This window comes from Schistocerca americana, chromosome 3, assembly GCF_021461395.2.
Source record: "Schistocerca americana isolate TAMUIC-IGC-003095 chromosome 3, iqSchAmer2.1, whole genome shotgun sequence".
Lineage (NCBI taxonomy): Eukaryota > Metazoa > Arthropoda > Insecta > Orthoptera > Acrididae > Schistocerca > Schistocerca americana.
The window spans coordinates 532,669,646-532,691,116 of NC_060121.1; the positions used below are offsets into that span (position 1 = coordinate 532,669,646).

Consider the following 21,471-nt stretch of genomic DNA (forward strand, 5'->3'; position numbering starts at 1 on the left):
TTTAAGTCATACACAAAACCTACCATAGCACGAAACACTCTTACAAAATTTTACCAAACGCTTACTGTGTCAAACCTTGGACATACAAATCCTAACACTGAATATTATCTAACAAAACCAATTTGAAATCATTATATATCTTCTCTCATTTACGTGCTAAGGTTTGGTCTGGGGCAGCGAACGCGACCTACCTCACGTCTGCTTCCTCCAGGCACCTAGCTAGGACTCCTCGGTTTTTTTATTGCGCGCGCCCAGCTCTCTTAACCATCAAAGACTCGTTCCACCTTGCGGTTGGCAGCTACCGACTATTTTCTGGAACTACCCTGATCAAACCTCAAGCACATACCTTTCATAACCTCCTGGTCCCCTGGACCAGAATTTTGTGGGGGGATCTGTGCAGTTAGCATAGATTTCCCCACGAAATTCGTAAAAAAATACAATGTAAGATACAATACAAAGCATATACAACCACTTTGCGGTTGGCAACTACCATCTATTTTCTGGAGCTACCCTGGTCAAACTTTAGCACACACCATTCACTAGTACATACAAGGGAAGTGCGTCACTTCGAACGCTCAGTACCGCATGAAAATGTGCTTGGGGTACAACTAGCTCAAAAAAAAAAAAAAGAGCTGCGGTACCAACCATTCGCATACAAAACTGCGCGTCTTCACACTTGGATGAACAGATTTCTACGAATAGGGGCTCATTGGAATAATGTTCCTTAGTTACAGCCTTATAATTTCCCCTTTTATTTGTGTGTTCATCTATATACCTGCTCTTTTAAGCGTTGTGAAGGCTTCTTTTATTGCTCTCGACAGTCCTACAATGATGTTAAAATCATATGCGTGTGCCAGCAGATACGAGTAATCTGTTTTTTCAGGATAGTACACCTTGTATTGATTGATGCCTCCATCTCTTGAAACCTTTAGCAAGTCCATGTTAAACAGAAGGCTGGATAGTGAATTTCCTTGTCTTATTCCAGTGTTACAACATATTCTGTGTCGCAAATACAGTGTACATTATTCAAAGCATGCATATTACGGTATGATGTCTGTGCTATATGACCATGAATGAATCGATAAATAAATGTTTATTTCATCACGATTCGCTATTATTCTTCGATTACACCTCGCCACGAATGCTCCATAGTGATAATAATTATTATTGTTCCTTTCCGAAGAAATACATGTGCTTGACATAGGGTTAGAAAAAGTAAGTAACTCGAATGCAGTATGGGCCGACTTCTAGTCTGTCGCCACGAGAGACATTTCAATGATCGCGTATACAAAGTCTAACGAGAGAAACTTTGGTAAGATGAAGCAGCAAAATATGGATAAAATATTGCTGAAAACACTCCGAAAACAACAAAATATTGCCAACTTCTTGATGCCTACTTCTTAAGGCGGTATAAACTTTACACGAGAAGGATCGTTGATTTTGTGTGATGACAAACTGAAATACCCCAAACAAAAAGCTACAAAATCGTAATTTCATCATCAGAATTAATTTTGTGCTTTACAATCAACTTCCTGCACCGAAGTACAGCCCCGTGTTCCAATATTCTTGGCAAAATGCAGATTATGACACTGACGTACCAATATCATCGTTTGAAAATGTAATTAGTGTGGTGTTTGATACTGGACTGCTTGAATGCAGAAGCGATAATGAATGTGAAAAAAATTGCTTAGTCAGATGTGTATATTTTTCTGTTTCACTTTGCTTAGATTCCTTAATTAAAATCCCAAACGTCGGCCGCGGTGGCCGAGCGGTTCTAGGCGCTTCAGTCCGGAATCGCGCTGCTGCTACGGTCGCAGGTTCGAATCCTGCCTCGGGCTTGGATGTGCGTGATGTCCTTAGGTTGGTTAGGTTTAAGTAGTTCTAAGTCTAGGCGACTTATGACGTCAGGTGTTAAGTCCCATAGTGCTCAGAGCCATTTGATTTTTGAAAATCTCAAACCCGTACTTCCACTGAAAAGGTGTGCAGAAAAAGTTTGTTGCTCAAACACTGTGGGTAGACAGTTATGACTTTGCAAAACGTGTCATTTTGTTCCTATTATTCCGAAGTTTTGTTTCTCCGAGTTACCACGTTCCTCTCTTAGCCCTTGAATAGGTGATCTTCAAATGTCTCTCGTGGTAAGAGCCGCAGTTTTACATTCGAGTGGCTAGTACCACTACTTTTGTGATGCGCAATTTATATTCTAAGCACATTTTTGTGCGCTGCTGAGTGTTTGAGGTCACGCATTTCCCTCTGTAGCTGTAACAAAGGCAGCTCTAATACGATGCATTCCTCAAGCTTTTCGGAGAACGCAGCAGGGGTGTAGAAAGCATCGCTCGTGCGAAACTCAGCTTGTGCCTTTGTCACATAATGGATATCCTGAAAACCACGACGGAAGGCAACAGGAAGAGTCAATATTCCTAGATCTTCGGAAAGCGCTTGACACTGCGCCGCACAGCAGACTATTAACGAAGACCCGAACATGACAGATTATGTTCCAGTTATGTGAGTGGCTCGAAGATTTCTTAAGCAAAAGAACGCAGTGCGTTGCCCTCACAGAAAACGTTCATCAAAGATAAGGATATCATCAGGAGTGCTCCGGGGAAGTGTGATAGGATCACTCCTATTTTGTGTACACGTAAATCATTGAAAGACAGAGTAGCAGAAATTTGTTGCTGGTTTATGATGATTCTGTGGTGAACGGAAAGTGTCGTTGTTACGTGGCTGTAGGACAATACAAGGTGACAGACAGAATTTCTAGTTTGTGTAAAGAATGGCAGTTTTGTATAAATGCAGGAAATTGTAAGTTAATACAGATGAGTACGCAAGAAAAGTCCTATATCATACGAATACAGCATCAATAGTGCGCTGCTTGACGCAGTCGGGTCGATTAATGTGCAGGCATGACGTTACAAAGCTGCATGAAATGGAACGAGCACTTAAGAACGGTAGTAGGCAAGTTCAATGGTCGACTTAAGTTTATTGGGAGTGTTTTACTAAAGTGTAGCGCATCTATAAAGGAAACTGCCTACAGAATACTACTGCGACCCGTTCTTGAGTACTGCTCGAGCTTGTGGAATCCTCACCGGGTCGGATTAAAGGAAGACGTCGAAGCAGTTCAGAGGCGTGCTGCTAGATAGATTCGATCAGCACACAACTATTATGGTGATGCTTCATGGACTCAAAAGGGAATCTCTGGAGGCAAGGCGACTTTCTCCTCGCGAGGAAATATTGAGAAAATTTGAGGGTGACTTTTGGAACGATTCTACCGCCACCGACGCCCATTTCGCGTGAGAACCAAGAAGTTAGGTGTAGATAAATTACGGGCAGCCATATAGGCAGTGTTTTCCCCTCTCTTTATTTGCGAATGGAACAGGAAATGAAATGACTGGTAGCGGTACAAGGTAACCTCCACCATGCACCAAGCGGTGCCTTGCGAAGTATGTACGTAGATGCAGATACAGATGTGCTACATTCGAGTTACACAATTTTCTGTGTTCTCTAATCATGTAGAATAAAGTGACTCATGTTTCTTCGGCAAGCATCAATAATAATAATAATAATGTGGTACATTCGTGGCCAGGTTTACTCAGGAATCGTAACGAAATGAACATTTAGTCATCCATCATCATTATCGGTGGCACAACATGGCTTGGTAACTTAGTTGTTCTTTGTCAGACTATTCCATTCTTTCCTGTTTAGTGCCGATATCCTCGACTTCTGAATTATAATGCTCCTTCTGTCCTGTCTAAAGCATCGTCTCATTTTAGTCTTTATATTACAACCGACCTGGTTCCTTCATGCACTTAATTGTACAATGTATCCGAGAAGGAATGGTCAATATTCAGGGATACGACAGGATCGATCATCAGAAGCATAAAAGTCGAGTAAACATGGGTTCCAACACGCATACCTGGAGAGCTGAGAGAACTTTTTTATCTTCGATACTGTGAAACAAATCTCTTTTCGCTGTAAGTTTTTTGCTTTCCGTATTTTAATAACGGACAGTGTGGACCAAAACAAGACAAAATTGTCTAGTAAGAATGTGCTCTAAAATGCAGACCTTAAGAGGTATGAGTACTTGTTCATCTTCGCTAATGTGAAGCACATCTCTTCTAATGAACAAATGCTCATAGCTCTTAATGTATGCGTTTTAGGCCATGGCCACTAGCCTTTTTTCTGTCACATCCCTGAATATTGGCCATTCCCCTGGGACACCCTGTATAATTCATAGTTGAATGTCATCCTCAGATATAATTTTCTTCAATTGGTCCGATTTTTCTCTCAAGATATGTCTTTCAAATCGAATTTCGTTAGTGTCCAGGATACAGGACAGTATATTAGCTGCGGCCTCACCAAAACTTTGTACATCATAATTCTAATTTTCCTGAACAGCAACTGACATTTATAAGGTTTACTGAGGCCGTGGTAGCCCCTGTTAGCGGACAATCTTGGATTTCGAGCTGACATCTTTCTAGTTAGTGAAACTATGCAAAATGTCAATGAATCAATTTCTACGAATAGGGATTCATTGGGATAACATCTCTTAGTTACATTCGTAAAAGTTTTCTTTTTATTTGTGTATTCATCTACATAACTGCTCTTTTAAGGATTGTGAAGGCTACCTTTATTGTTCTTGGCAGTCTTGCAGTTATGTTAATATCATCTGCGTGTGCCAGCTGCTAATATGATTTATACAGGATACTACACCTTGTATAGGTTCCTGCATCTCTTAAAACCCTTAGGAAGACTATGTTAACATAAGGCTGAATAGTGAATTTCCTTGCCTTACACCACTCATTGTGGTCACAGGACTTTATAACATATTCTGTGTCGCAAATAGAGTGTACATACTACATTTGCATCTTCATGGATACTCTGAAAATCATATTTAATTGCCTGGTAGAGGGTTTCTCGAACTATCTTCACAATAATTCACTATTATTGCATTCTCGAGCAGCGCGCGCAATAAACGAACACCTGCTGTATATCTTTCCGTGCGAGCTTTGATTTCCCTTATTTTATTATGATGATCATTCCTCCCGATGTAGGCTGGTGTCAACAAAATATTTTCGCATTCAGAGGAGAAAGTTGGTGATTGAGCTTTCGTGAGAAGGTTCCTTCGCAACGAAAAACGCTTTTGTTTTAATGATGTTCACCTAAAATACTGTATCATGTCCGTAACACTCTCTCTCGTATTTCGCGATAGTATAAAACGTGCTACCCTCCTCGATGTACTCCGTTAATCCTATCTGGTAAGGACCCCAGACCGCGCAGCCGTACTCCAAAAGAGGACGGACAAGCGTAACGTAGGCAGTCTGCTTAGTAGACCTGTCACATTTTCTAAGTATTCTGCCAATAAAAGGCAGTCTTTCGCTTGACTTCCCCACAACATTTTATTTGTGTTCTTTCCAGTTTAAATTGTTCGTAATTGTAATTCCTAGGTATTTAGTTGAATTTACGGCCTTTAGATTAGACTGATTTACCATGTAACCGAAGTTTAACGGATTCCTTTGATCACTCATGTGGATGACTTCACGCTTTGCCTGCCAAATCTTTTCTAAATCGTTTTGCAATTTATTTTGATCTTATGATTACTTTACTAGTTGGTAAGCGACAAAATTATCTGCAAACAACCCAAAAAGGCTGCACAGATTGTCTCCTAAACCGTTTATATAGATAAGAAACAGCAGAGGGCCTGTAACACTACCTTGTGGAAGGCCAGAAATCACTTCTGTTTTATTCAAAGCATGTATACTCCGGTATGATATCTGTCCCATTTTCCCATGAATGAATCGATTCATCATGATTCGTTATTACACCTCGATTCATCTCGCCACGAATGCTCCACAGTGATAATCATTATGATTGTCCCACACCGAAGAGATATGATTCGTTGAAATGTTACATGTGTTTGATGTAAGGTTAGAAAAAGTGGAAATAAAATTACGTAACTCGAATACAGTACGGGCCGCCTTCTAGTCTGCCACCTTAGACTGTTGCCTGACGGGCTCGTAAGCCTTTGAGTCCCGATTTCTCAGAAGTTCTTGAGAAGCACTTCTTAGAACGGAAGCCCATCATGTTGGCGATTTGATTGATATTTAATTAAGAAGCACTTCATCCAGAGCCGAACTCGTTGCCGCGCGCCTTATTTTTTGAGTGGGTAAAATTTAAACGAAACTGCTTATTAGTCTACTTGAGATCAAAACTTCATTAATGGGAGGGTTCCATTTATTTACAGGAAGAGGCAATAATCGCATTATTCATTCTTAGTAAGGAGTGGATGTCTTATGAAAAGCGGGTTTGCTTCAGCAAATAGCTAATCTGCATATTCATTGGTTCGCAATTTTGCGTTCCTGAGTCGTTATGGTTGACGCGATAGTGTCAAGAAGCTGATTTGCTGTTTTCCAAAATCGTTTAACTCAGAAGCTTTCCTCGCTTTGTAAGCACGGAGTACCTGTTTTATAAACTTAAAGAAGGTCGCAAAAATTCGTAATTTATTGCAGTAAATGTAGATTTCGACTATAACTTAGTCAACATCGATGCATTACCAAAGAGTGACATAAGTTCCAACGTGTCTGAGCATAAACATATGACAAAATGACGCTATGCTACATAAGGGCTAGCATTATTTTGTCATGTGTCTATGCTCATCTTTACATGCTAGGTAAAGGCTAGTGTCATTTTGTCATATGTTTATGCTCAGACACATTGGGACCTTTATCACTCTTTGGTAATGCAGGGATGATGACTATGTTATAGTTGAAATCTAGATCTGCCGCAGTAAATTACGGATTTTTGCGACTGACTGCTTTCCTTCTTTGAAATTAAATACTCAACGGTCGCTGCGCACATAGGCATCCATTGGATTCCAACTTAATTAAAGTACCCATTAAATGATTTTCGGCAAGCGTCAGCTACCTTCCTTGTGACCTATGTATGCATACTGCAACGATCCAGCGGTGGTTATTAACTGACAAACCGAAGCGTGGCTCGGCCTTTCCGGAAACTAACTCCTTCACGTTACTGAGCAGAGCCACATTCCAGTTCAGAGTAGTGCACATTGTTATCTCGCAGTGCACGCAATGAAAACAATCATGGAGAAATCTTTGTGGAAAGCCGCGACGATTTTCTGTTAACATCACAAAATTTATTGATGATGAGGAGGAGAAGGAAACGAGGCTGCTCGAGGAAAATGTGTCGAAACGCACACGCAAAGTATTCAAGTTGGGCAAGTCGATTTTATACAGCAGCTAAGACACGATGTTGAGCGGGGTGCTTCTGAGATTTAAACTGGTTCGTCAGAGGGGTTTGTCTATATTCTAGTTTCGCTGCTAAGTTGTTGAGCCAGACACCACCGTGGAACTTACTGCCATTCTTGATGGATGATGAGTTTCCTTCATCTGCTGCGGTCTTCGGCGAGCTTCTCTCATTTGTCGCAGTCAATGTTAGATGCGTTCATATCAAGCTTGACGGAATCTTTAAAGCGCAAAGCAGGTCTTCCAGGGTGTCTCTTGGCGTCAGTTGTCTCACGAAGCAGTGTGCGGCGAGGAAGACGGAGAGTCCACACGACGTAAGTGTCACAGCCACCGCAGTGGACGTTCCTTGACAGTGATAATGTTTTCAGTGTTTGGACCACAGTCATTTAATAATGTATCAATGATATTTCCACCATTTGACCGTACAACTTTTTTATTTTAAATTACTATCATGATTTCGGTCCTAAGCCATTATCAAGTACAGCAATACACAGCCTTTACGAACACATCTTTGCACAAATAGAATAAAAAATACAAGATGTGATTGTAAATGATGCATTAAACCAACAAACAGTTGGTATATGATGGTGCTGAGTCTCCTTGTCTTGTCAAAACATACGGTGAAGGCATGAAAAAGTGCCGGCCGCTGCGGTCAAGCGGTTCTGGGCGCTTCAGTCCGGAACCGCGCTGCTGCTAAGGTCGCAGGTTCGAATCCTGCCTCGGGCATGGATGTGTGTTATGTCTTTAGGTTAGTTAGGTTTAAGTAGTTCTAAGTCTAGGGGACTGATGACCTTAGATGTTAAGTTCCACAGTGCTTAGAGCCATTTGAACCATTAAGAAGTCACGCTGGTGGGATCTCAGTTAACGTTCATCGATAATGTGTCAGATGGTCCGGTTCGGTCCTCCGAAGTCAGAGCTTGTTGCGGACTGTTCTTAATCCACTTATTGCAGGTTGTACACACACACTCCGTGTCCTGTTTGGATGCGATTTATGTTCTTCCACTCAATCAGCGGCAGTTAAAAGCCATCGGGCCTCTGCAGAGGGTCAACAAGATTTCGTACTTCAGATGGAGCATTCACACTCCAGGTTTCACACCATTTGCTGTCAGTGGTGAAGTTGCTATCAAAATGCTATTGGGCCAGTCGCGGGGGTGGATTTCTGAAACTGAGTCGGTTTGTTGTCAATCCGGGAATATATTCATGGATAAAAGTTGAAGATTATTCAATATTTTGGAATCTTATTTCATTGGGCTTTCTGTCTTCGTAACATAGGAGGGGCTGTGTGGCTGTGCTTTAGAAGCTAGTACAGCAGAGTAGTGCTTATGTTCTAGGAAAGGCTTCTCATGATGGTCTTGAGCTGAGTGTCTATCCTATTTATGTGAGTGGTGTTCAACCACACCGGAGCACAATATTCGGCAGCAGAAATCATTATTCCGAGAGCAGAAGTTCGAAGCCTATCTGGTGATGCTCCCCGTTTAGTACTGCAGAGATTTTTGGATAAGGTTGTTTCGGAGGTCTATTTTCCAAGAACCTCTTCACGAAATACATTCCTGTGGGGCAGTGTTCTATAACAGCCATTCCAAGATAATTTCCGTGATCGTGATAGGAAAGCACTGCGTTGTTCATACGGTCATCCAGTTTATAGTCTGCTGCTGCGTCGTTTAACTGGAGACTGCTGATTTCGGTTCTAGGAAGACTGGGCATGGTTGTTCACATGGTGAAATATATATATATATATATAACTTGTTGAGATCATCAGTATTACTCAAGAGCCAATCTGAATGAACACGAGGAAAATATTTGGAAAAAATCTTATAAAGGAGCTGAGGAAGGTAGAATAAGGCAGCTGGTACCCCACATTCCAATCAGAGCCTTTTAAACAGGAGCATATTCGCATTTTCTAAGCTCCAAAAGAATATTTTTCCACCGGTCCCCTTCTTCTCCCTGCTACAGCAGAGCATGTCACTCATATGAAAATAACTACAAGGGTCAATAAGATTTGTGTAATTTGCTTATGTGAAATGGAAAGAAGTCAAAACTAATTTTACGCGCACAAAAATTTCGCATGTGCTTCAGTACTACAACATGGGATCCCCAGAAATGTTCTTATGATAAAGGAGACATTTAACAGCATATTTCTCAATGCTAAGTCACTTTTAAACTACTTTTCGCCTCACACCGGATGTTACGTGGGTATTTTACGTGAACAAATAGAGTAACATTCAACCTCTGTATCTCTAAAACGCGTAAAAGTATCCAGAAAATTTTCAAGGCTGTTCCAGATTGGGATCTTACGAACATAGCGGAATAATTTCAGGCTTTTGCTGTGCGTAGCCGTCTTACAATCGGCGATTCGGTTTTTGAATCCAAGAACCATGTTTTTGTGATGTTTTTCGATAATGGATAAGGTTTTTTGAAAACGTGGAGGTGGCGCTTCAAGACAAATGCCTAGAGAATATATCGTTAGAATTTGATCTATGTGCTGCGGTTAGTTATTTAGATATCCACTGCTGATGGCAAAATATGGTGAAAATGGATTTTGTCGGATTTTCTGAGGAACTGGCCATGAACTGAATGGTACCTTCGTAAGCCCCTTAAACGCACCGTAGACCACATCTAATGCAGAAAAAACCAACTGATTTGCTCCTTTTGCCAAAGCTGAAGGAAGTGTGTAATTTTATAACTTTGACCATGTACTGCAGGATAATTACAATAAGACGGTACGTCTGTGGGTTTTACAAATGGCTCCTAGCCCAAGGGCTATCCAAAGCACTTGACCCCACCTTTTTCGTTGTTATGCACGGCGTTTTGGAACATGTGTAACGATACTTACAAGTAAACACCAAGTTCGAACTTCTTGTAGTAAGGAATTTTACGTAAAAGCTGGCAATGAAACTATAGTCTTATTAAAACTGTTAATTGACGTCAGTCACTTGCAGCAAAGTGTTGCCATAATGGCTGTCGAACATCACTCGTTTGTAGGCGACACTCAAATACGGTGGCTCACTTCAAAATTGTTGTTACTTAGAAGGTGGTGTAAAGCGGAGGAAAGTTGGAAGCGGCGGCCGTGAGGTGTGACCAGAGTTCGAGATGCTCTGTCAACAGCTGATTTAAGTGATACATAACTTAACTGCGGCAGACGACGTATTTCGCAACCCTCAATTTAAATTTATGTCCAAACACAACCATACCCTCGTGAGTGCAATGTATCCGAGAAGTCAACAATCTTCGGCAGAACTATTAATCACGCTAGCTTGGTTCACGGTGATTGTAGCTAATCTGTACGAGAAAACTCGGCACAGTGAAATTTCATTTTCAAAATTAAAAGCCAAGTATAATTTCCCGCTTTCATTGGTTACCTGAAACAGTCTTCACACTGGCTACACGAGCTGTCGCATTACCAACCAATGACAAGGACGCCCATACCCCTTGCTCTCAGGGGGGGAAAATATAGTGTAGCTGAATGTCTCTTTTTTTTCCTTCAAGATAATGATTTAAAAGTCAGTATTACCCAGGTTTTCGTAGGGTTGAAACTGGAACATTTTTGTAGGTACTTACAAGCTGCTATTCATCTTCCAATATATGATAAACATCCTACACCCCCAAGTCTTGGCTTCTCCCCGGCCCTGCAAACTATCAAGAAAGAATGCCAGACAGTTAATTCGACGTGCACTGACCAAATGTTGCAGCAGTCTGGCAACGACGAAAACTTTTGGCGTGACGTTGAGCGCTCTGATTGGAGGAAACCTGCTCCAGTGCGGTACATGTCAGCTAACAATTAATTTTAATCAGGCTTTAGAGAAAAATTCTTCTGTATGAGTGAGTTGAATATAAAAGGTGTCAGATAGATTAGTCGTCATATATGCAAATGAGACTAGATGGATTTTAAAAAGAGCGTTCTACATGAAGCATCAAAAATAACGCGGCCAGTGGTTTATTCAGACAAACGTGGATTCGTACACTGTGCAGAAATATTGTCATAGTATACGAGGAGTATTGTCAAAGTACAGTCAGTGTTTAATTGTTGTGCTGGTCAGGGTGCTGGCGTATGGACGTGAAGCGCCTGACAGCGTACCGCTTATACCCGTGTTCCTGCCTCCGCTCTCTGTTTATCGGGCGCAAACACTCTGCCGCTGACACCCTGACCAGGCCTTCAATACGCTTTGCGAATAATACAATGTTTGGACTGGGCAATATTCACTGCAGGGTTCCTGACAGTGGTGGGGGCTTAGGACTCATCGAAAATCCTAGTACTGACGAATTTCTAGCGCTGCACGTGCCAACGCCCTTCAATACGATGTTTTCTAGTTATTAGGCACTCGTTGATCGCTTAATATATTTCTTTGTTCTTTACACCGTTTCGGCTACTGCCACCATGAGATCAAAACTTACAATTTCCAAAACAATGTTCAGTGTCAGTATTAAAAGTTTAGACACTGAATCTTGTTTTGCAGTTTCTAAATATTGATCTGATAATGCCAGTAGCCAAACAGTCGTAATAAATAAAGAAATATATTAAGCAATCTAAATGGTTTCACTCTCAATGATCTCGGACCTATACAGGAAATGTATTTCTTTTATTAACGTTCAGCCACGCAATCAATTTCAGAGCGAGGTCATATTGAGCGGGAGATACACTGTGCAAATTGCGGTCGTCCGTCAGTCAAACTGCCTTGTACAAATAGCACGTACACCGGCCACGAGGAAGTCAAATGTCACGATGCGACCTTTGTTTCCAGCCGTCCATCAGCGCCAACTTAAAAGTTAATGGCGAAAATTTGCGGGGAGTCGGCCGAGCGACTGCTATAAACGGACGCCGGAATAGCCGTAGCAATTAGTTTCCGGCACCTACCGATTAACACGAAACTCCACAGCCGTGTCTCGTAAACGACGGGAGCTTTATGTGAAGGCGAATAATAAATTAAATCGAATTTACGACGTCATTTATCGACTTCCCAGCACAGGAAATCTTCACACCAGACTCACGACTACTTCTATTACAATGCGCTCTTCTTTTCTTCCTTTTACTATTAGGGACTTGAACAGCGGCGCGCACAGAGCAAGGGGCTGGGGACAGCAGCTGCAGCTGTCCCCCCCTCCCTCCCTTCCACCCACATAGTGAAAAAGAAAGAACTTCGCAAACAGAACTCATATCCTGTCTTGCAGACAGACAGACAAGACGTCTCAGCTTGACGAAAATTGTTTGTTACGGAATTCGACCTCCCTCCTGCAAGAGCTGGCTGGTTACAATTAAGGTGCAGCTACTCGAGAAAGTCCATTGTGGGCTTTAATATTATCTTATGGCAGTGAAACTCGGTGGATATGCTGACGCGATGATGCGCTATTGCGGGACCGACTTACTCTGGAAAAAATTAGTTGCACTTTTGACCACCAAGTGCAAATCTGGAGCTGTGAATGCTAAAAGACGTGTAGAAATGTCCCCATATGTAATGAATTAGGAACGGGACGTGGACGGACAGGGCTATACAAGTGTGCAAGACATTATGTTGATTTTGTTATTAACTATCTTGCTTGAGAACTGGTTTCCACACAGTCGTGCTCTTTTAAAACGGGAACCACACGCTGTGTAGCAAGGCCTCGATAACTTGCGGACATTTCTGTACACCTGACAGGCACTGTAGGTGCATTATCTTCAAAGAAGAACGGACCAAGAATAAAGATGCTTGCGAGTCCATACCACACTTTGGTTTATGGCGACTCTAGTGGTTCTGTTTGCGTAACACGTGGTTCAACAGTTGTGTGTGTTCAATGCTCCCTGTACTGCAAGATGTGCCTCATCACTCCAGAGAATATTGTCCGGCCACATGTCATCAACTTCGAGCCGTGCCAGGAAACGAAGAGCAAATTCAGAACGTTGCTGCGAGTCATAAGGTTTCAGTTGCCACACCGTTTGGATCTTGTACGGCTATCATTGTAATATTGACCGCAAACATTCAGTACTGTTGATCATGAGATGGACAATTCTCGTGACACTGCACGAACACTGATCACAACCCAGATGACATGCAGCATGGTCAGTTACAACATCAGCAACCTCGTCAATAACTTCTGACGGAATATGGCGCCTTCCTCTTACAGTGGCCACACATAGCTCAGCCGTGTTTCCATATTTCATTATGACCTCCTTTGAAACCGTTTAATGTCATTGGGCCGCTCCTTAGACCTCGCTGTCGGGGATACTCTCTCTATGCTACACTGTAATGCTGCCGTTCCCATACAGCAGTTTCACTGACGGGGCACGGTCTCTCTTCTCGACAGCCATACTGTTCACTCACATTAAGGTTTGTCAAATGACAGCGCGAATGTCATACCATCACACAAACAGTTACAGCGCCAGATTTGCACCTGGTGGCCAAAACTGAACTAATTTTTTCCAGCGTAAATCGGTTTCTCATTAAGGCATTAGCATATCTACCACGTTTCGCTGCCATACAATAATTACAGTCCACATTGCAGCTCCGTGACTAGGTGTCCTTTATTTATAAGCACCCGGTATATACGACCTGGCGAACGTTCATGGACTCCAATAATCACTAGGAGTAAGGAGCAGAGGTCAAGAATACTAGACATACAAACGGAGAACTTGACGCAAGATAACAGTTAATGTTGTCCTTTAAGGTCCTATGAAAGCGATATGCCCTGGCTGGGCATTCTCACTCCTCAAATCCATCCAGTTACCGGACATGTGATAAGGATTACAAATCCCATCCAAACTTCACAGCCTACCATACACATAGAAGGGGCTCCGAGTCACCTCTTCGTTAGCATCGCTGGGGCCCAGTCAGACTATCTAACGTAGATCTCGCTCCTCTGTTGAGCCTTTCAAACACTCTTTCTCTCCGTCTTCTTATTTCGTTGCGAGGCATGGATCCTCTGGTCCAGGGATAAACCGCATATTGATGCATTTTGGATTTGGTGCTGGCATTGGATGCTGCACACAAAATGCACCGAAAGCAGAACAGATGTGTCCTTTATTTAGCAACTAAATACTTCCAGGCGCCTTTATTCTCGTGTCAAACAAAAAATTATCCAGTTCTTTGGCCATATTGTGAAAAGATATGGAGGCAATCTAGAGCAAATAATCATGGAAGGGAAGATCGAGGACAAGAGACCGAGGGAAGGAGCAGTGACAAGTGAATGGATCATATCAAAAAAGGTTTCCGGTCTACCTCTTGAGTAGCCTGCAAGAAAAGCTGGTAACAATCCGGGATGGAGACGCTTGGATGATGGGGTCACGCCGCTCAGCAATGAGCAGAACGACTTTTTATGATGAGTAGGCAACTGTGATCGCAACATCCGCATTTTGGAAGTCTTCAAATATTGACTTAATAAATTTTGTCTCGGAAAAACAGACGTATTAGGGAGTTCCGGAGTAGTGCCTCGTTTCATATGACTGCTTTCACCGGAATCGTTTCTTTGGCTGGGTTTTCTGAGCGTGAGATCTATTCACGTTCCCACAGCTCCCGTATGAGCACCTGCGTGTTTCAAGCCAGCTGCCGCAAATGTGGTTCCATAGAAAATCCCAAAGTCGAAAGTCTCACAGGAAACATTCGATGTTGCACTCGAGAACCTTATAAGAAACTGTTAGACCGGAAAAGCCTCTAATGCTGTGTTATTTTATTCAGTGAAGAGAATTGGTGGTGACTGATTTGGATTTATCTAATGAAGTACACTGCGTCACATACGATTAAAAAGTGAACCATCAGAGGAGATTGTAACGGAATCCAATGTCACAGATTGAGAGGGTATGTCGTGTTATTTCAGTGTTTACAAAATCGAGTCAGATGTACAAAGACATTGACAGTATGGGCCTACTTATCAGTATGACGTTGCACCCCATCCCCCCCTACAGCCTGAATGCATGCACTGACTGTTGAGAAGTGTGTCATGAATCCGTAGTATCCTCTCCCGATGCAAGCCGGTCCACATCTGTTTTAGCTGATCCTTGACATTGTGGATACTGGAACAGGGTTGGAGTTCATGTCCGATCTGGTCCCACACATGTTCTGTCGGGGACAGATCTGGGAATTTTGCAGACCACAGGAGTACCTCAAGACCACACAGTTAATTTAGAGACACAGATACCATGTATGAACGAGGACTGTCCTGTTGAAAAGTGGCACCAAAATATTCTCACATGAGAAGTAACACATGTCCGTAATATATCGTTGTGCCATTCTTGTTCCCTCAATCACTTATCAACTTTATCTCGACGCCATAGCCTCTCCTAAATTTTGGAAAAATGAGACTTCTGCCCATATCATTGAGTGAGTTAACGTTTGATAGAGTTTGGAAGGGGCCTCGTTATGGATCTCCATTTGGTCGGATGTCGTGTCAAATACAGATTTGTGGGACATTAGGATGTAACAGCGTCTCGATGTTGGATTGCATGGGGAGGAGAGGGCAGGCATATTCGTCATCAAAGTCACGGTCGAGCATATCTGACACCCAAAAGGGAGGCTCGCCACATTGTGCACCTTTTACAACGATTATACTGCATTTCATGTATCATATATGCATGGGACAAACACACTGTGCGTGAAAGAACATCGAACACCAGTGATACACCCGCCTTCTACAGCCCAAAAAATCTGCAATGGCTGAATACCGTGCTTCCACTGGCCATACCATGGATTACAGGAAAGTCAAGATAGTGCTCACAGCTTCATCCCATCGCGATTCAGTGGTCAAGGATAGTGTTGAAATACAATTACCAGACAATTTATGATAGTGTGAAGAGGATTTTCAGCTAGAAAAATCGTAGAAGCTCCTCATTTCACATCTGAGCCTCCATTACCTGGCATTCCAATACACGTCACCCAAATAATCAATCATATGGTTTTGTAAGCACTGTTGGTTTATTGACTCTATGCCTGTTTTGCTTTACTTTTGGTAGGTTGAAATCTATGAACCTACACATTTTTGTGTCGAGTGGTTTAAATTCTTCCAGCGACCCACATCGAAGATGGGTGTAAACTTATCAGCCGAAAGTTCCGATGCACCTTCGAAAGATGGTGGAATATTATATCCGTCGGAAAAAGTTCCTTGCCTGTTTGATTAAATGTCATGATTTTCTTTGGTCTCAGGTTGCTCTACAAAGTTAATTTCAGTCACGTGAGTCGTACTTATAGAGGTGACTTTAACAACGTTATTGACTTTTGTCTAGTCTCAGCATGAAGTGAACAGGCCGACAGACTGCTCATTAATTAACTGTTACACGGATGTCGGGAGATTTAACCAAGCCTCACGGGGTACCTAACAAGAGGTTTCCAGACCGTGAATATACCTCTCGGTCGGTTTTCGTTCGCTTCGGAACACGCTTCTCCCAAATTACCAAGGTGAGCGTGCAGATGAGCTCGCCCGATGCGAATACAGCGAAGGAGGACGGAGTTCTCTTCGCAGCTCGGCCTGGGGAGAGAGGTACTGGGGCATCCACGGCCTGAGACAGGCGTGCTTATCCTTTGAAGCGGGCCCTAATGTGCTGCAGAGACGAGGGGTGCGACTGCTGAGTTTCCCTGGCTGCTGGCGAAGGACAAAAGCGCCTTCACCGCCGACTGAACGCCGGGGCTCTCGGATAAACCTCACCAGAGCCGGCGCGCGCACCACCCAGCAACGCCCTGTAGCAGCGTTCCTCAACCGTCATGTCGCGAATACCTGTCAGGGATGTCGCGAGATATTTTATGTCTCCCGATCTGCAAAAGGTAAAATGCGAGGGGTGGCTATAAAATGATGCTGTCACAGTGTAAGTACGCACGCGCCAAGTATGAACGATAAGTGGCAAAGGCGTTTGAAGCCTTCTCAATCGAATGCGACATCTCTGGTGCCTGAAAACAAATCACTGTGGCTGTGGGCTTCCTCTGAAAACAAATCAGTGTGGCCGTGGCCTTCCTTTGTGCAAGAGCTGCTATTTTATTTATTTCAAGTTTCTGCTACCAGTCACTTTTTATTTTATGCTTAATCCAACATAATGCAACGCGTTTCGAACATGTTTTGTTCATCTTCAGGCGTTTATACATACATACATACATAGAGAAATGTTACTTAAAAATAAACAGTCTTAAACTAGATCAATCTAGAACACTTAGTCCATTGTTTTATACTGTAGCTGCTGGCGTGCATTTGAGTGGAAGGAGGGGGGGGGGGGGGGCAGTGTTTGGCCAGAAATCGAAATCAGTGATGTCTTCCGCTTGTTTTTCTTCTTTGTGGTTGAATATGTGTATCACAGCCTGTATAGGATGCAGATAGACTTGCTTCAGTTATGTGGGTCACGAAAATAGTGTGAAAGGCTTTTATATGACAGTTGATCACTTACAATTTCATAATCTTGCTGCTTCACTCGCATCACTGGTGTAATGGCGGAGCTGTTGATTGACATTACATTATAGCACATTATAATGGCAATCAGTGACATAATTATAATGTACAATAGTGTAATGTCAATCAACAGCTCCGCCATTACACCAGTGATGGGAGTGAAGCAGCAAGATTATGAAATTGTAAGTGATGAACTGTCATATAAAAGCCTTTCACACTATTTTTGTAACACATAGCTGATGCAAATATATCTGCATCCTATACAGGCTGTGATATACATAGTCAGCCACAATGAACAAAACCAGCAGAAGACATCACATCCTTCCACCCAAATGCCACACCAGTAGCTACAGTATAAAACAAAGGACAAAGTGTTCTAGATTAATCTAGTTTAAGACTGTTTATTTTTAAGTAACATTTCTCTATGTATGTATGTATAAACGCCTGAAGATGAACAAAACACGTTCGAAACGCGTTGCGTTATGTTAGATTAAGCATAAAATAAAAAGTGGCTGGTACCAGAAACTTGAAATAAATAATTATCCCACACAGTCACGGTTCACAAACATATCCATTATGGCTGAAAATAAAGTTACTATTTTGTTTTGCCGGAAAAATTGTATGTGTAATTATAGAGCAACGAATTGTCATGAAGTTCCAAGCGAAACGTGGGAAAACTGCAACTGAAACCTATCTGTTACTAAGAGAAGTGTGTGGCCAAGACTGTTTACCACGTACGCTACTTTTTGAGTCGTTCAAGTGTTTTCAAGAAGGTCGAGAAGACGCTGATGACGACTCACGATCGGGACGTCCTTCAACATCAAAAACGGATGAAAATATCGAAAAAGCAAGTAATCTGATTCGAACTGACCGCTGGCTGAGTATTCCATCAATTGCTGAAATTGTAGCAATTGACAAAGAATGCTTAAGGCACATTTTATATTACCAATTTGACATGAGAAAAGTGCGTACGAAACTGATGCTGAAAATTCTCACTATAGGACAAAAAGAAACTCGTGAAAATGTCTGGACTGATACTCTGAATACCACAGAAAACGATTCTAATTTTTGGAAAGAGTGATAACATGTGATGAATCTTAATTTGTCGTGAAGGGATGAATTTCTTTTTTCTATATTCATGGAGTTGTTCATCTTTACCGGGTTCCTGGTGGTCAAATGTTAATTATAATTATCGTCACTATCTTGAGGTTCTTGATCAAGGCTGTGAGAAAATAAGACAAAAAGACCTGAATTGTAGAATAAGTCGTGGGTTCCGAATCAAGATAACGCACCGTCTCATACCGCATTGTCTATTAAGAGGTTTCTAGAGAGGTACAGCATTCTAGTGTTAGGTCACCCACCTTACGTGCCTCGCCTACCACCACGTCCCTTTATCTGTTCTCCTAGGTTAGATCTGTTTTAAAAGGAACAAAATTTCAGTCCGTTGAAGCAGTGAAAGTGATAACGGCACTCGTCATCAAGGAGCTCACAGAGGAAGACTTCCAGCACTGTTTCCAGCAATGGAAAATTCACTTGGAGCGTTGCATCATAGAGCAGTTTATTGAGGGTGACAACTATATGTGTGTGTTTCTCAAATAACATGTTTTAAAGGCATAGTCCGGTTATTTCACAGACAGACCTCGCATGCAGAAAATTTGTCGCCAAATAGTTTCTTGCAGTAATAAACTTTTATCTCACAGTCGTTCCATAATTTAAGAAGTATTGTATGTACTTTTTGTACTTGCCGTTTTGCATTTAGGGAAAAAAATCACTTGTAGGGATCTGCTGAAAGTTTTAAATGTACGTTGGTGTGCCCCAAAGGACAAAGGGTTGAGAAACACGGCCATGTAGAACCGAACAGTGCATGCTACACTAAAATCCGAAATACATTTCGACGCTGATTATGGTATTCGATCACACAGAATGCGCAGCGTAAGACCCTATCGGTAGCGACAGTCTCCCACGACTGTCTTCCACTGCTTGACAATTGCTAAGGAAAAGAGGCATTGTAGGACAGGAATAAGTGGAGGCCATTACATACGTAACAGAGGTGGACAAATTTCGCCACATGGGAAAGGAGGATATCACACATAAATAACGTCCATTTTGACACAGGTCATACCGTCAGCATAAAAATCGATATAGGACTCTGAGTGAGGAATATGTCCTTCTCGGGCACTGATGCACATTTTGCACCTGTTATTCATGATGGCTACCAAACTGTTGAGGAGCCCTTGGGGGATATTGTCCCACTTTTCTCTAAAGTCGGGTTTTAGTTTCTGCACGGTTCGAAGAGGGCTTGCTCATAGAGAAACACGTCTGCCAAGAGTTTTCCGGCCATGTTCTTTAGCGATTAGGTCCAGGGAGTACGCAGGCCATTACATACGTCCAATAACTTTACTTCCCAGTGTGTGCGATACCTCAGCGATCCAATATCGGTGGGCATTGTCAGTCATAAACAGAAAGTCGGGACTTACCGCACTCCTAAATAGATTGGCATGATCAAGAATAATTTCACTGCAGTATAGCTGTCCTGCCACCATGCCTCGCGCAAAGAGTGCAGCGGTGTTCGGCTGTAGTGTGTAATGCCTACGCACACCCTAACGCCTATGCCAAACCGATGAAGTACATGTTCTGTTGTGTGCTCCCCTCTGTCTCTCACGACACTAACTGGTGGCCAGAATCGCTTGCCACACTGAACCGGGATTCGTCGGAGATTATCATTCTAGACCACTGTTTCTAACCCCAACGTACATGCTCCCTCCAGCATTGAACTGTTTCCCAACGATGGCGTGGATGAAGTGGAATGCGTTCAACAGGCTTCCGAGCATACAAACCAGTCTGATTTAAACGCTGCGAAATGGTTCTCGCAGAGACAAGTGTACCGGTAACGGCTGGGCTGGAAGGTCTGCAGGAATCTACCTACAAGTTAAACGCCTGTTCCTTCTCGCCACTTGGGCTACGTATCGATCTTCTTGCGGTGTGGTTGCCCGTCTGCAACCACAGTATGCTTTTGCATGACATTTTCACCGCCAGCGACCTTTGTTAATCGTGAGATGACATTTTTGGACACACTCATTATTGTCGCGGCAGTAGTGACAATTTGACAAGTTTCGAGCCGTCCAACAGCCCGTCCACGATCGGAAGCACTCAAATGACGTCTTGTAGACATGTTGCCATACCACACGGAATGTCTCACTAATCGGCTCCACAACAACCTCCATCAAACATCGTAGTGTATGAACTGTCGAATGCATGCAGAGCGTTCGTGGACAGGCTTCGCTGCAATTAATACGTCCCGCTCTCTGCACTTTCTTTTACTGTCAATGGCCAAGTGTTCCGTAGCAATTTTCTGTTGTTCTGCAGCAAGTGTCAGTTGTTCCTGGACAATTATCAAGCAGTGTATTTCTGGCTGTTGATGCCGTTCGTGGGATTGTTACGTGTCAGTCCAGTATACGTTTCATTGTAGTGCACTGTTATGACTGCAGCTGTGCTTGTGTAAGATGCCATATGAAATCCAGGAGAGGGTAGCTATAGTCTGATGATTCGTTCTTAGTCGTTTGAAGAAACACGTCAAGCGTTCGTAGAAAAACTTCCGAATAATAGTGCCCCATCGGAGAGTAGCGTACACGATTTAGTTCAGAAATGGCCTACAACAGGTTCGGTTTCAAGTGAAAAACGAAATACAAAGCCTTAAGCATTCCAAAGGCCACTACAGATACTGGAAGATAATTACTATTAATTCAAAAACATCACCAAACAAATTGTCTAAACAATCTGGCGTGGCGTTCATGAATTAAAATTGAAACCATACCGAGTGCAACAACTGGACATGACAGACGCATCGAAACAGAACCCGAGGCCGAAACGAGCTGATTAT

The 21,471-nt window shown here is 42.6% G+C and overlaps 1 protein-coding gene across 1 annotated transcript in view; it reads left to right on the top strand.

Annotated features, from left to right (window-relative positions):
- The window catches only part of LOC124606203 (pancreatic triacylglycerol lipase-like), a 425,509-nt gene that overhangs the window by 386,296 nt on the left and 17,742 nt on the right, over positions 1 to 21,471 (top strand). The gene's annotated exons all lie outside the window — the stretch shown is intronic.